The sequence below is a fragment of the Macrobrachium rosenbergii genome, chromosome 25 (assembly GCF_040412425.1).
Source record: "Macrobrachium rosenbergii isolate ZJJX-2024 chromosome 25, ASM4041242v1, whole genome shotgun sequence".
In the NCBI taxonomy this organism is placed as follows: Eukaryota; Metazoa; Arthropoda; class Malacostraca; order Decapoda; family Palaemonidae; genus Macrobrachium; species Macrobrachium rosenbergii.
The window spans coordinates 21,081,544-21,096,543 of record NC_089765.1 but is presented as its reverse complement, the minus strand read 5'-3'; the positions used below and the strand labels follow the sequence as shown (position 1 = coordinate 21,096,543).

Sequence of the window (15,000 nt, the reverse complement as noted above, 5' to 3'; positions counted from 1 at the left end):
CAGACCAACGGACGATTGACTACAGTATTTAATAGTGTGTGTAGTCCTGGATTCCTCGTCCGTCGCTGGTCTGGTAAAAAATAATCAACTAAAAATTCCTTTTGCAAAAAAATATATCTCATATAACGTTTACACTGATTTTATAATCACAGGAACATATATATATATATATAATATATATATATATATACAATCTACGTAAATATATACACAATAAAATAAACGATTGGTATTTTTTCTAAAAAAAATTGCTTTTGCAAATCGCATATCTCATTCACTTTTATAATACAGGAATCAGAATTAAGGAATTACAAAAATTCCAGCAATAAAATAAATATTTTTTCACAATCTTTCCACAGGATCACACACACACACACACACACGAAAAAAAGGGGCTACATATTTTCTTCAACTTCTTTCCAAAAATGTTTCCAGGTCACTGGAATTTTCCAGCAGATGCAAAATTTATAGGTCGTGACGTTTCGTTGACATCTGCATTTTGAATTATTCGTTCCTGGAGTGGTGTGCGCGAAAATGTTCTGCATAAATTCGCTCTAATTCTAATGATATATGTTGGCGGTCTGGCGACGGGAAATTGTTTACTCTTTCGCATTGTTTATGTGTTAGTTTAATATTCAGGTCACATGTACAATATCGTGCTGAAATGATTTGAAAATATGGTCTGAAAGTATTTGAGCAAATTGTTCATGCTTAGAATATTGTCACACTTTATTTATAATAATTTTCATTCTATTAAGAGAATGTGTTCAGATGCCAGAGAAAAAAAAAAGTCTTTAAAATGGGGGAAAGAAAGATTCTTACCCTAATTTTTCCTTTGTTTAAGTTTGTTTTTTGTTTTATCATTAGAGGTTCAGTAACAAAAAAAAAATAAATAAATAAATCAAGAAGGAGCAAAATCTGTCATTTTCAGCATATAGAGTATGTATATGGGTTCATTTTCTAAAATGAAACTAAATTAATTCTCAAAAGTAATAAACAGTTAATCAGTTTTTCCTAATTTCTCCTCTTTTGAGATTCTGTAATAGCGTGGCCTTGTTACCTTTGCAAATGAGACAGACAGAGAGAGAGAGAGAGAGAGAGAGAGAGAGAGAGAGAGAGAGAGAGAGAGAGAGAGAGAGAGCGAGAGAGAGAGAGAGAGAGAGAGAGAGAGAGAGAGACAGAGAGAGAGTATTACTTGGAACTCGGAGGAACGTTATTATCAATAATGAGAATAAATCCAAATGTCGAGATATAATATATATATATATATATATATATATATATATATATATATATATATATATATATATATATATATGTATATATATATTATATTTATATATGTGTATATATATATGTATATATATGTATATATATACAATATGTATATTATATTATTTTAACAACCCTTTATTATTTTCCCAGTGTTTCAATATTAACTAGAATACCTTTCTTAATGAAATACAAGAATGGAAAGAATTAATAAAGGAGAAACTCGACAGAGTCATGAGGTAATGTGGATATATATATATATATATATATATATATATATATATATATATATATATATATATATATATATATATATATATATATATATATATATATATGTATGTGTGTGTGTGTGTGTGTGCCTATAATTACATCCAGATTACCTCATTACTCCTGTTGAGTTCGTCCTTTATTAATTCTTTCCATTCTTATATATCATTAAGAAAGCTATCTAGATAATATTCGCCGAAACACTGGGGAAATCATGAGAGGATGTTAAAATAATGTTCCTCTTGAAATTGCCTATTTTCCTAATCAGTGCTTGAATGTTAAAAGCATTTTTCGTAACTTCCAAAAACGAGATACTCTATTCAGAGTTCTTGCGTCTAAAACGTTTTTATTGAATAAAATCGAGTTTTAATTTTTGAGATATTACTTTAATTGGTATTATTATTATTATTATTATTATTATTATTATTATTATTATTATTATTATTATTATTATTATTATTATTATTATTACTAAGAATACTTATAGTAGCATGAGCCCTAAAATTGAGAAACAAATCGACAGTTACATAACTGTACAAAAATATTTCATTTTTTAATATATTTTATTTTTTAAAGTATATTTGTGCAGTTACATAACTATAGATTTGCTTAATTATTATTATTATTATTATTATTATTATTATTATTATTATTATTATTATTATTATTATTATTATTATTATTGGAATAATCTGTCCATATTCATAGAAATTATAAACTGCTTTCATCAGAAACGCAAGAGTACTTTATATCATAAGTATTTCTCTTTGATATCAGCATTAATAATAATGTTATCATTCATATCACTGGCCTTTCAACGGCAACAGCTGCTGTTTCTAAAGAGAAGGACAAAGGCACTCTTTGAAATATCCATTTTTACTTATCTGCATTAGTATTATTGTCGTCAGCCAGTTCAATGGCTTTTCAAGGACAACCTCTGCTATATTAGTAGAGCGTTACAATGGTGGTCTTTTGAAGAAAGATTTTCATTTTTATTAAAATTTGCATTGGTGATAATTTCGTCATCCTGATCAATGGATTTTGTAAGTCTAATCTTTTATTCTGATAGTGAACGAGAGTGATGTGAATGGAATAACGAAGGCTCATACCACATTACAGTATGGCAGCCAGCCAGTGAAATTTGTAATTGCTTAGGAAAGGGAGGTTGTGGCTTTAGTTATATTTGTTCCTATTTTTTGTAGTAGGTTTGCCTTTGTCTATTACTTGTCGGGTTTATGCAAAGTGTACTGTGTGTGTGTGTGTGTGTGTGTGTGTGTGCATGTGGTAATGTATATATATATATATATATATATATATATATTATATATATATATATATATATATATATATATATATATATATATATATATATATATATATATATATATATATATATATATATATATATATATATATATATATATATATATGTGTGTATAATATATATATATTGTATTATATATATATATATATATATATATATATATATATATATATATATATATATATATATATATATATATATATATATATATATATATATATATATATATATAGGTATATAAACATTTATTTTGAGGTATAAATACATATATTGTATTTGGTTAAAGAGATACCCTAACCCTTTTCATAGGTTCCATTTTTAAATCCTAGAGAGAGAGAGAGAGAGAGAGAGAGAGAGAGAGAGAGAGAGAGAGAGAGAGAGAGAGTTTTATTTTTATCAGCCTCATCTCAAATGATTTTTCTTATTGGCTATGTAATCGGATAACCTCTACGCTTTAGTGCATAAAAAATTACAATGAATTAACACTGCATAATCAAAATGATATAACATTAATTAAGTTAAATAATACATAATTAATTCAATGAGAAGATCACAGACCTCAATAAAATTAGAATTAAACATATGAAAATATAAGAAGTATTTAAAGTTAGTATCAAACCGGACATCTGTTTCTCCATCACGCAAGAAAAATCAGAATTTTGATGCATCGCAGAATACAGTGGCTTAACATCTGACCCCACTCAGTGTTCAGAGTACAACAAAAAGCAAGACATATCTTTTCCACGGCATCTTTCTTAAAACGTTTTAGGGTAAAACCGCTTTTACATGTGGCGTAATATTTGTAGTTCTGGGAATTTTGGTGTCGTCTCCTCATGCACAAAATGTTTCCAAAACATGTGTAAATGTTTCTCTCAAAATTCTGTTGCTAATATGCATAAATGTTAAACCTCTTTTGACGACGAAAAATAGGTTACTTATTATATTAATTTATATATATTGTATTACTAAACGTTCAGCATAATATTACTTCTGAGGAAATGGTAAGAAAATTACGCAAAGACAGCATATGTATGTTCGTGTACAGATTATTCCCACAAATGATTTATCAAAACTTTAGATATATATACATATATATATATATATATATATATATATATATATATATATATATATATATATATATATATATATATATATATATATAATACCTGGTTAAAGGTGTCAGACAGCACAGTAATACCTAGATAAAAGGGGCAGTCATCATAGTAATACCTGGATAAGAGGGACAGACAGAACAGTAATACCTGGATAAAAAGGACAGTCACCTCAGTAATTTCTGGATAAAAGGGACACTCATCACGGTAATACCTGGACAAAAGGGACAGACGGCACATTAATACCTGGATAAAAGGGACAGACAGTACAATAATACCTGCATAAAAGCATATAAAAGCAGTCCTTGTATATATATATATATATATATATATATATATATATATATATATATATATATATATATATATATATATATATATATATATATATATATATATATATATATATATATATATATATATTAAATACATACATACATACATACATGTATTTATATGTATATGTATATTTTATTACCATTGTTATATATGTAAGTCACGCACATTGTAGAACTGTTGGAACGAATGATATTCGTGGAATAATTTCTAGATGGTACCACTGAAATCAAAAGCATAGATGACGCAAAAGTTAATGATGGCGCAACAGCTAATGATGACGCAACAGTTAATGATGACGCAACAGTTAATGAGTAAAATGGAACAAATATCAAATAACACATTTAACTCAAAAATATCGCAGTTAAATGAATTAAAGCAAAAGAGAAATAGCTACCAGTCAGCAAATGAAATGACGACTGTGAGAGAATAAAGAGTTTTGGAAAGGGACGCTACGTACCTTCCTTCTCTGCAAGAAGCAATTAGATCAAATACCAACATACCTCTTCTGACAAATCTTTTTGCTTCAGCGTAAGCGCTAATGATTCTTTTGTGACCTCTTACATTAAAGGATCTGGACAATGCCGGAAACGGAGAGAGAGAGAGAGAGAGAGAGAGAGAGAGAGAGAGAGAGAGAGAGAGAGAGAGAGAGAGAGAGAGAGAGAGAGAACACAAAAGAGAGAGAGAGAGAGAGAGCGTGATTCAAGTTCTGCAGTGGAGAAATATTCATCAATGCAAGGTGCATGGAGATAAAAGTAATACCTCCGAAGCTGCGTTTCTGTTTTAATGACTTCATCTTGTCATCTTTCGGAGATAAAAGACGGTGAATAATGGCAAGACGACACGGAGTGAGAGCCGTGAGGTATGGGGTTGGGAGATAAGAGGAAGCAGAAAGGTGTGGAAAGAGAAGGCGGCGGAGGGGAAGGAAAAACTGATGACAAAGATAGTTGGACAGAGAATAGAAACGGAATAAGGAATAGTAGATGGGAAGATGTAATGGAAGTTACAGTGATGACAATGGAAGGTAAGTGACTTAAATGTTATTAACGGTTAGAATTTTATCCAGATTACTATTCTCCCCTTGGCTTTTGATCGTAATGTGATAAGTTAAAAACTTTCATCACGTTATGAAAATGAAATGAATATGGATGGAACCATTTTCTAAAGAATTTATACGAAAACTTTGTTGTTAAAAATAAATAAACGGAAACCCTATTAAATATTTTCCTTGCGTAACTCAAAAGGAGCATTTGAATATATAACAAAAAACGAACAATTAAATGTAAGGAAATATAGGAGGAAGAAAAAGGCGTTTTTGAAAACCGATCTTATTTAAACTTCATTTATTAATGAAAAATAAAGCAAGTACCAACTCACGTGTTTAAAATTTCTACTGCATCAGCTGTGAGTGTACAACAGAAACTTCTGCATATAATTCCACCTGACCACACAATGGTTTCATAAAGGGTTCTTGATCCAACACGATTTCTCACTCGAAAGGAAATTTCTCTTTTCTTCGTTGAATTTCGTATTGTCTCTCAGTGTCTGAAAGAAAACTTTCAAACTCCTTTACTGTTCCACCAAGCAATATCACTGAACTATAATCTTGACACTTACCTATTTCAACTCTTCAGTAAGATAATGGGACGACTAGTCTTCCCCTTCTGGTTATTTCGGTGGAAAGTATCAAATTCATATTGTAATAATATATAATTCAGTTACATTCACCAAAATATGGCATCTGCACGTAAGTGAGGTCAAGCAGTAATCGATGTACTTTCCTATTCAGCAAATTAATACCAAGTATCTTTCTAAACCTACTATTAAGAGCTAATCATACTTTCATTTTAGAGGACCATCCACGTCCCATTACGATTGGTATATGAATCTGAACTGTACCTGGAAATTAAATTACAGAAATACTTTACAGTACATCGAGCGGTGAAAACGAATTTCTCAGTAATTAATACTGGTGCGGGAGACAGATTTCCATGAAATTTGATTAGGCTTTAAGTGGTATTGCATTACGAACAGGAAATAGAAGCATGGTTTCAGATATATTTAGTAGCCTTCATATATTTCGTGAATTACTGATTTTATATATATATATATATATATATATATATATATATATATATATATATATATATATATATATATATGTGTGTGTGTGTGTGTGTGTGTGTGTGTGTGTGTGCGTTTGTGTGTGTGCGTGTGTGTGTGTATATATACATATATATTTATATGTATAGATATTGTATATATAAATATGTGCATATGTACACATATATACTGACCTTTATCAGTTATTCTGTTTCACAAAATTATAAGAGCAATTCCTATTGCTTTATATTCTCTCATCATTCTACTGCCATTGGTTTTCTGGTGCTCATCTGAGCAATGTAACAAATTTCGATTGTGGCTCGAGCATTTTTCTAAAGTGGTGTCAACTATATATATATATATATATATATATATATATATATATATATATATATATATATATATATATATATATAGTATATATATATATATGTATACTGTATATATATATTTATATATATACACACATATATTTATATATGTATGTATATATATAGTATATATATATACTGCATATATATGTGTGTGTGTGTGTGTATGCGTGTGAGTGCAAAGTACCGGACAAAGAAATTTCCATTGTGTTTAGAATATTATACTTATACGAAAGCAAAATTAAACCAAGGATAAAAAGCAGTTGGCAAGTAGGCAATTTCCCCCACTTCCTTCTTTTTTGGGATGAGATAATTACTTGCTCTCACTACAAAGGCATTTGAGAGAGAGAAAGAGAGAGAGAGAGAGAGAGAGAGAGAGAGAGATGATTAATAGAAACATTAAAACAGTTCATGTCAATTCACTGAGCAAAGTAATTGGCCCTGTTATCACAGAATCCAAAAGTTTTATTAATTTGTGGCTGGTCCAATAGATGTTGAAGTGATCATTACTTGTTTTGTGTGTATTTATTTTCTAATACTGTCAATCTAACCACATCTAAAAGTATAATTGTATTTTCCCCTAAGAATCTTTTTACCTCTTGTTTGCCTTTCGTCTTTTCGTTCCAAGAAATCATTAAAGTGATATTCAGTCAAACGCTTGGATTCACTAACTTGTACGAAAACATTTCATCAAGAACTTCGCAATTTTCGTATTCATTTTTTTAACTGAAATTTATTTTCACAGATTTCCAGTTCCCAACATTTAGAAAATTCTGATGCACTTCACCCTATAAAACTCCATTTAGCTAAACGTAATATTTTAAAAGTCTATGTAACAAACTATCATTATTATATGTTACATAAATACCTTCAAAGGCAGCGTCCCTTAGATTTGGTGAGTGCCTGATCGAAATTGCCCGGCTGGTAGCAGACGGATTTCGGCGCCTGGTTTAGGGTACAATCACCGGATGCCCTGGTAGTTGACACCACTTAGAAAAAGGCTCAACCGCCACAGAACCAACGACAGTGGATTGAATAGACTTAAACACTTTCATCTCTAGACTTTTTTTGGGTCTTTAACCGGTGGTTATCGCTCGTGAACAAGGTTTGTTTAAGAGCATAACCACCGGTTAGGGTCATCGGCCATAATCACCTTGGAACTGTGCACTACAAACAACTAGCTGTTCTTTACTGTACTTTGCCAATGAGTCCTCAATGATATTAGAAGTAGCTTAAGAGGTTTCTAAGTATCTCCCGATATATAAATATCAACGATAAATTTAAAAGTTGAATTATAACATTAAAGCTTGGAACCAAATTGTTAAGCTGCAACAGGAAGGAAATTAACTAAAAATTAGTGGTAATTGTTATAGAATTTAAAGCAAACTTTTATTTCATACACAGACACACACACACAAACAAACACACACACACACACACACACATATATATATATATATATATATATATATATATATATATATATATATATATATATATATATATATATGTGTGTGTGTGTGTGTGTGTGTATATATATATATGTGTGTATATATATATATATATATATATATATATATATATATATATATATATATATATATATATATATATATATATATATATATATATATATATATATATATATATATATATATATATATATATATATAAAGAGAGGACGAACGAGAGAAATTACTACCCAGAAACCCCAAACAGGAAAGGGAGCGGATAAGAATACCTCAGGCAATCCTTTCCACAGTGCAAAGAGAATCTCTCGAGCAGTCATTCGTTTACTTCGTCCCGGTATAAAAGATTCGTCACTTCCCGATAAAGGGAAATATGATATATTTGAGCTCATGAGAAAGTCTTATTGATCCTTGGATCACTCAGTTGTGTGGACTCAGCTCGGCTTTGTGAGGAGATATGAGTCTCTCTCTCTCTCTCTCTCTCTCTCTCTCTCTCTCCCTCTCTCTGTACCTGGGATTGTATGCAAGGTAAAGTAATATAGTTTCACATTATAATTCCATAGATGTTTCAGAATAGGTTACAATATTACGATTAGTAGAGAGAGAGAGAGAGAGAGAGAGAGAGAGAGAGAGAGAGAGAGAGAGAGAGAGAGAGAGAGAGAGAAAGAGAGAGGGTTTTACTATTGTTTTCTTCATTACAGATATGTTCTTACTTATTTCTGAATCAAAAAAGGTCAACCTTAAGCTCTGTATAAAAAGTTCCATCAACAATTTTTTATCATTTAAAAATTCAAATATTATTTCCGATGGATTCTTTCAGCTTAGATAATAAGTGAAATAATATTACCATAAAACAGTATATCCTATATTTATTGCTCTCTAACATCACAGAGGTTAGAATTTTAAAATATGCTAAAACTCAGTAGCAAAGAAACGTCTTTTCAAAGCATGAGTTTCCCCCCAGCTTCGCCTCAAAGCACTGCAAAAAAAAAAATAATAATAAAAAACGGGCGATATATTTTCCACAAATTCTTTCCAAAAAACGTTTCCAGGTCACACGAAATTTTCCACAAGATGCAAAATTTAGAGTTCGCAGAATTTCGATGACATATGCATATGAATTTTCCGTTTCTGAAGTAATGTGTGTGCGAATATTTCGTGTGATGCCTCTTCTTTCATGCATATTTTACGCCAGCAGGCTTTGGGGGAATACTTATCGGGTATTATTTTACAATGAGAATCGTCCGATAAAACGTTGGAGGATCAAGGAGAAAAATTGTATGGCAATTCATCTGTCTTCGAATATTTTAATGTAATTTTGGGCGGCCAAAATTTTGGCTAATGCCAGTATAAGTCTTTGGGCGCCCAAAATTCTGGCACAAATTCTGGACATTCCAGTACGTGCTAGAATTTTAGGCACCCAAACTTCTGGCACGTGCCAGAATAAGTGCCAGAATTTTGGGCGGGCGCCCAGAATTCTGGCATAAATTCTGGCACATTCCAGTACGTGCCAGAATTTTAGGCGACCAAAATTCTGGCACGTGCCAGAATAAGTGCCAGAATTTTGGGCGCCCAGAATTCTGGCATAAATTCTGTAACATGCCAGCACGTGCCAGAATTTTAGGCGCCCAAAATTCGGGTACGTATTCTGGCACGTGCCAGAATCTTGGGCACCCAAAATTCTGGCACGTATTCTGGCACACACCAGAATTTTGGGCGCCTAAAATTATTAAATTATTATTATTATTATTATTATTATTATTATTATTATTATTATTATTATTATTATTATTATTATTATTATTATTATTATTATTATTATAGTTTCTCCAAGATTTACTGGAAATTCTGGCATAAAATATTAGAGCAATCTGTATCACAGAATTCCTATACATCATCAATGAAAAGAGATAAATTCGTCCAAAATGAAATCAAAACTCTACTCCCAAGCTTTTTCAAAACCGCATACATTGAAATGAATTGAGCCCTTCATGTGTCACGGACCAGCATATTCAGATAACCTGATCCACTTCCTGAATCGTTATATTAATCATAATTCCTATTTCGCAACCTCCGTTTCAGTCTACATCATAACTATCAATTCATATAATTATAAAAGTGACTAGATTTTTAAAGTTTTAAAGTCTAGGTGACAGAACAACCCACGCAACACTACGCAGCGCCTTCATACTGAAGTTTTCACAACTGACTAAGCACACCGTCACACTACGTTGAATTTATGTTCGAAACTGCAGCGCCGGACAAATAAAACACTCACAAACTTGTAACTTGCAAAAAAACATCATCATCATTTTCCTCCAGCCTTAAGGTATGTAGAACAGCGCGCTGGGAAAGTGGTGTTGCCATTTGGAAACACTCTAGAAAATGTACAAACCGCGTATTTCACATGAAACCAAGTTCTTATTGTAACCTAGAATTCTATATCCAATATATTTCAAGTAGATTCATTTTTATTCTCCCATTCCGAAGCTTTCTCCTGTAATACATAGTTGCGAGTGGAATTATGGTTAAAATGTCCTTTGGCCAAGAGAGTCATTCCCTCTAATCAACAGCAGTTGGTCCTTATTTTCTCAACAGGAGGAGTTTTTTTTACGGCTGGAAATGTGTGGCAAAAGATATCATCTCTGCCTAAGTGCAATGCAATAAAGTTTTATCGTTCTTTAGATGCATTTTTCATTTATCAATTGTTGCCAAGAGGACTGGCCTGACAAATGACTAGTCGTCATCATAATAAAAAATATATACATTCATATATATATACATATATGTATATATACACACACATATATATATGTGTGTGTATGTATATACACACACACACACACACACACACACACACACACACACACATATATATATATATATATATATATATATATATATATATATATATATATACATATATACATATGTATATATGTATGTGTATGTATAGTTATATATATATATATATATATATATATATATATATATATATATATATATATATATATATATATATATATATATATATATATATATGTAGACCTCCTTGTGAATATGGTAACGCGGGTTCGATTCTCATGACCGCTATTCACAGGCTCTTCAATTTCTTCCGTCTGGATATTTTCGGCTTCGTAGTTACAAGCATATCCAAAAAAGCGAAGAAGAATTCGAGAAGTTAAGAGGGCATTGTGGCTATTAGAATTATATATATATATATATATATATATATATATATATATATATATATATATATATATATATATATATATATATATATATATATATATATATATATATATATATATATATATATATATATATATATATATATATATTATTGAAGATTACGAACAACACTCCCGTTCTCGAATGAAGACGATAAAATAAGACATTTTCTCCTGTTCAGATATTGGAATAACGTTTGAAAAAAACACGTAAAATCCCTAAGCTTTACAACGGCTCCCGTCCTTATCGTAAGAGGCAATGAAACTAAACCAGTATTTCTATACTGACGGATCACTTACATCAGGTTCCTATCTGATCCTCTAGCTATTTGAGAACGCTAGTTTGCTGGGATTATATACCACCCATGTAGACCCCCAACGAGGGCCTTAGGTCACAAAGGTCAGGTATTTGGTTTTCCTTCGGGTCAGGGACCTAGCAAGACCCACACCTGATAATGACTTCAACAACGAGAGATACATCGGAACGAGCATTCCCAGGAGTGACTGATTGATTGATTTGCGACTACTAAAACTGGCGTTACAACATTCTCAGGCGTGAGCAACATCAGCTTGACCGAAAGATCGATAGGCTCGCCTCAGCTAGTGTAAGTATTATTATTATTATTATTATTATTATTATTATTATTATTATTATTATTATTATTATTTGCTATGACGGGGAATATGCTTTTGTACGTTTCGTTGCTTAGGGGCTATATTATTATTATTATTATTATTATTATTATTATTATTATTATTATTATTATTATTATTATTATTATTATTATTATTACTTGCTTTAGTGGAGCAATATGTTCTTATCATACTTTTTATTTCTTCGCTTTAATTAATTCGCTGTCTTCCATAGGCAACTGTTTGGCAAGATTGCCTAAAAATGGACATATTAATAATGATAGTATCTGCATGAAACTTACTAATTGCCTTTGAAATGAAAATATTAACAAAACTGCTAAAAAAACTCACTTCAATTGATTTTACTCACCATATTCATAGTTGGACATTACCACCTTACGTCGCCAGGCAAATGTTGATATTACTACTATCATTAACAATTTTAAAAAGTTTGATTTATCACTTACCATGCAAAAAAAAAAATGGATACTAAAAGAATTACAATCATTTTTACCCACCAAATTCGTATTTGGGCATTACTATCTTATATCGCCCGGCAAGTGCTGATATTACAACTATTATTAATAAGAGAAAAAGTTAAAAATACGCCGAAGAGTCTTCGGCGCAATCGAGTTTTCTTTACAGCCGCTACAGCGTATAATCAAGGCCATCGAAAATAGATCTATCTTTCGGTGGTCTCGGTATAAGGTTGTATGAGCCGCGGACCATGAATCTTTAACCCCGGCCCGGTGGTGGCCTATCCTATATCGTTGCCAGAAGCATGATTATGGCTAAATTTAACCTTAAATAGAATAAAAACTACTGAGGCTAGAGGGCAGCAATTTGAAAAGTTTGAAGATTGGAGGTTGGATGATCAACATACCAATTTGCAGCCCTCTAGCCTCAGTAGTTTTTAAGATCTGAGGGCGGACAGAAAAAAAATGCGGACAGAATAAAGTGCGGATGGACAGACAAAGCCGGCACAATAGTTTTCTTTCACAGAAAACTAAAAAGAGTCTGATTCATTACTTCTGCGAAAAAATACAACCGGCGAACACGGGGAAGTAATAACGCAAAGCATAATCGCTTTTCGTAAATCCCCCCTGCTCACACACTCCTGATCCTGAGTGGTGTCGTTGCTTATCTGCCGTCGCCTTCGCTGATGAATGATATTTGCCTAAGCCGCACTATTCTCTCCTACGTGGTTTATACGACCGAGGTGCATGGAAACCGGATTTAACGGATAAGATCCCCTCCCCCACCCGCCACAGTGGTCTGGCGTTTAAACAGATTGTCATGCAATACCCCGGGGAGATTATTCCGCGGCTCTCGGCATCGCTTCGCGCGATTTCCGGGGCGTTTGGGCGTGTTTTACTTACCAAAACAAAGCGTTAAACATACCTCGATTATTTCCGTTTCTGCCGAAGGAATGTGAGTCTGCTTTAAGTCTTCACCGGCGTGTAATTCTTTCTATCTTTATTGAAGTCAAATATTTTAATTTCTTCTCTTTCAAAATGATAATTTATCTTCGTCTATCCTTGACTGGCTTTCAAATGTGACGATGGATTTACGGCCCCGTCTCATCCAATGGGATTTAAATCAGGAATCTGTAAAAGAGAAAACATCAATATTGCAGAAGACAATGATTTATTAACGGCGTAATTTAGCTGACAGGCAAACACTAATGCTGATGTAAAATAAATATAATCAAAATTCATCTTCAAAAAAAAATTTATATTTGCAAAGCTGTGGGTAATGATTATAAAACAATGTTCAAACACTTCATAAAACACGACCGTCATAGATTTGAGAAATTCCATCAAAATCATGGCGTGAACAACTATACAACAATTTGAGTAATCCCCACTCACATTTTTTGCTCGGGTTTGTCTCTCTCTGTCGGTCTATCTGTCCCTGGATACTTCTCTTCATTAACTTTAAATTACCTTTTCTCCTTTTGTTTTTGCTTTCCCCATCTCCTTCTACCCCTACTCCTCCCTTTTCTTCGTCTTCTTCTCCCCCTTTTCAAATATCACTTTAGCAACCATTGAGTGATCTGGCTTCGCTCCAAATACGTCTGGCACGTATGGGAAGATTCCTGGTTCTCTGAAACGAATTGAAATAATTCATTTGGAACTGTTTCATCTAACGATAATGAATGAGAATAATAATATGTATGGAATTTTGTTTAAGGTATTATAGATATAGTCCTCTTACATACATACCTGTACATATATTCAGTTTAATAATGTAAATTGTTTGCTGAACATGTGATGTTATTTCTAGGAGTAACTTTCAGTTAACTTACTTTTCAACGTTCTTTTATACCTAAACGTTTTCCTTGCGTTAATTTCCTTATTGAAATCAAAGCAATATCTTAAAAATTCTTAATGAAAAAGACAACACATATTATTTATCGGCTCTATTTTTTGCTCGTGGAACGTTATGGATTATTGGGTGGGGGGGAGGCTAAATTCATATATGTCTATGAAAAACTTTCATTATTAGATCTATCAATTTCCTTTTTTTTTTTTATTAGTAAACGGGTAGCCTACTCCATGAACTCTGGGTTGCATGTTCTTAGAGCATTGAGATGAAAATACAGATAATGTTATATTCTTTGAATGGCCTGAATGTAAAATGCATATAAGACGTTCAATGTTGATTTATTTTTGACAAATTAAACATAAAAACAAGTATAAAACTACTGAAATATATAGACTTTAAATATAACCAAAAAATATCAATAACATATTGTATGATATCCCATATCCAGAGTGTAATTTATTTTCTTTGTGACAAAAACATAAAGGTTTATATATAAAAAAATATTGAGAATGCAGTTTCATAAGGTCATGCTGGTAATCCCTTAGTAAT

At 31.7% G+C, this 15,000-nt stretch overlaps 1 long non-coding RNA gene across 1 annotated transcript in view; it reads right to left on the bottom strand.

Moving 5' to 3' along the window:
* LOC136852441 (uncharacterized) overlaps window positions 1-15,000 on the bottom strand; it is a 207,971-nt gene that overhangs the window by 1,395 nt on the left and 191,576 nt on the right. Inside the window, exons 3-4 of the long non-coding RNA XR_010857141.1 lie at window positions 13,995-14,229; window positions 13,525-13,730 (exon numbers count right to left, since the gene is read on the bottom strand). This is a non-coding gene — a long non-coding RNA (uncharacterized lncRNA). The remainder of the gene's footprint in view (window positions 1-13,524; window positions 13,731-13,994; window positions 14,230-15,000) is intronic.